Below are 1,681 nucleotides of genomic sequence, written 5' to 3' on the forward strand. Positions count from 1 at the left end.
TTAGGGCTGTTGTACATAGGGTCGCTATGAGTCGCAGGCGACTCGACGGCACGTAACAACAACAACAACACTTACCAACAACAACTACTACTATTGTGGTCTTGTCTAATTCCTTTAATGTTTGTTTTGTTTATTCTGCAGTTCTATCATTTGGTACACAGATTTTTAATTTTTTGTTGTTGTTGTTCGGTCCTTTTATTTTGTAATCTTGATGCTTTGAGTATTATATAGTATCCTTCCTAGTCATTCATTACTGTTTTTATCCTGAAATCTAATATATCGGATCAATATTGCTACTCCTGCTCTTAGTTGCCACTTGCTAGGTATATTTTTTCCTATCCTTTGATTTTTTTTCATAACTCATTAGCTTCACTTCTCAGATGTGTCTCTTTTAGACAAAATATTGTTTTGCTCTTTTTGTACAATTTGCTATTTTTCACTTCAGTAGTGCATTTAAACACTTACATTCAGTGTGTTTATCATAGAGCAAGATTTTATTGCTGTTACTTTTTTGAGTTTGTCTGTGTTGGTACTGGTTACTTTGATTCATTACCTTTCTGTGGTATCTCTGTGGGATGAACTTCCTTTTAGCATTTCTTGCAACATTGGTTTTGTTTTCATGAACTCCTTCAGTTTCTTCTTTCTCAAGAATGTCCTGATCTCTCTATCATTTTTGATGGACAGTTTTGCTGAGGACTGTATTCTCAATTGGCAACTGTGTTCTTTGAGTGTCTGAGATCCTATGTCATTCTGTTGAGAAATCAAGTCTGTATCTTACTTGCTTTTCTTTATAGCCAGGTTATTCCTTATTTTTTGTTTTGTTTTGTTTTGTTTTTAGCCACTTTCAGAATTCTCTCTTTGTCTTTGATTCTGGCAAATTTGCCTATGAGAAGGATGGGCAATCTCCTCCTGTGCCATTTACTGTCTCTGAAAATTCCCTGGACCATTAGCTATGGTTAGGTTATGAATCATGAGGTACACAGCCACAACTGTGAATTCCTGTTTTTCTTTTGAGGTCTACTATATTTGATGTTTGCGCAGCTTCTTGGATGTATATTCTCTTATTTTTCATGATATCTGCAAAATTTTATTCACAACTTTTTTAAAAATACTTTTTTTTATTATGAATTTCAATGAAAATTTACAGAGACTTTGGATTTCCACTCATTCATTGTTGCGTTTTTCTCAACCCTTCCCAACCCTCCCCCCTAGTACACTATGCTCTTGGAAAAGTAAAAGAAAAATTCTTTCATTGTTTTACAGTCACTCCCCCCAGGTCCTCTCCACTATGCAGCCTTCACTCTGGACTCCTGTCATGACAAAAATACCTAATCACATAACCCTTTTAAACAGTTTTCTCCCTCATCTGTTTCAATGCAGTATACATTATTTATCCCATCTTTCTCAGTCTCTCCCCAACCCCGAGGTCAGTCCTGTTTTACAACAGTGGCACCATGCAGTATTTGTCCTTTTGTGACTGAGATACTTCACTTAACATAATGTCTTCCAGGTTCACCCATCTTGAATAATGTTGCATGAGTTCCTTGTTTTTCAATGCAGTGTAGTATTCCATTGTGTGAATATATCACAGCTTCTCTATCCATTCCTTTGTTGATGGGCACTTGGGCTGTTTCCAACTCCTTGCTATTGTGAACAAAGCCATGATAAACATGGGTGTGCA

At 36.2% G+C, this 1,681-nt stretch overlaps 1 protein-coding gene across 1 annotated transcript in view; it reads left to right on the top strand.

Moving 5' to 3' along the window:
- Positions 1-1,681, top strand: part of TRIML1 (tripartite motif family-like 1) — an 11,160-nt gene that overhangs the window by 2,832 nt on the left and 6,647 nt on the right. The window lies entirely within an intron of this gene.

This window comes from Elephantulus edwardii, unplaced genomic scaffold (assembly GCF_000299155.1).
Source record: "Elephantulus edwardii isolate Elephantulus edwardi_28Jun2011 unplaced genomic scaffold, EleEdw1.0 scaffold00018, whole genome shotgun sequence".
NCBI classification, from domain to species: Eukaryota; Metazoa; Chordata; class Mammalia; order Macroscelidea; family Macroscelididae; genus Elephantulus; species Elephantulus edwardii.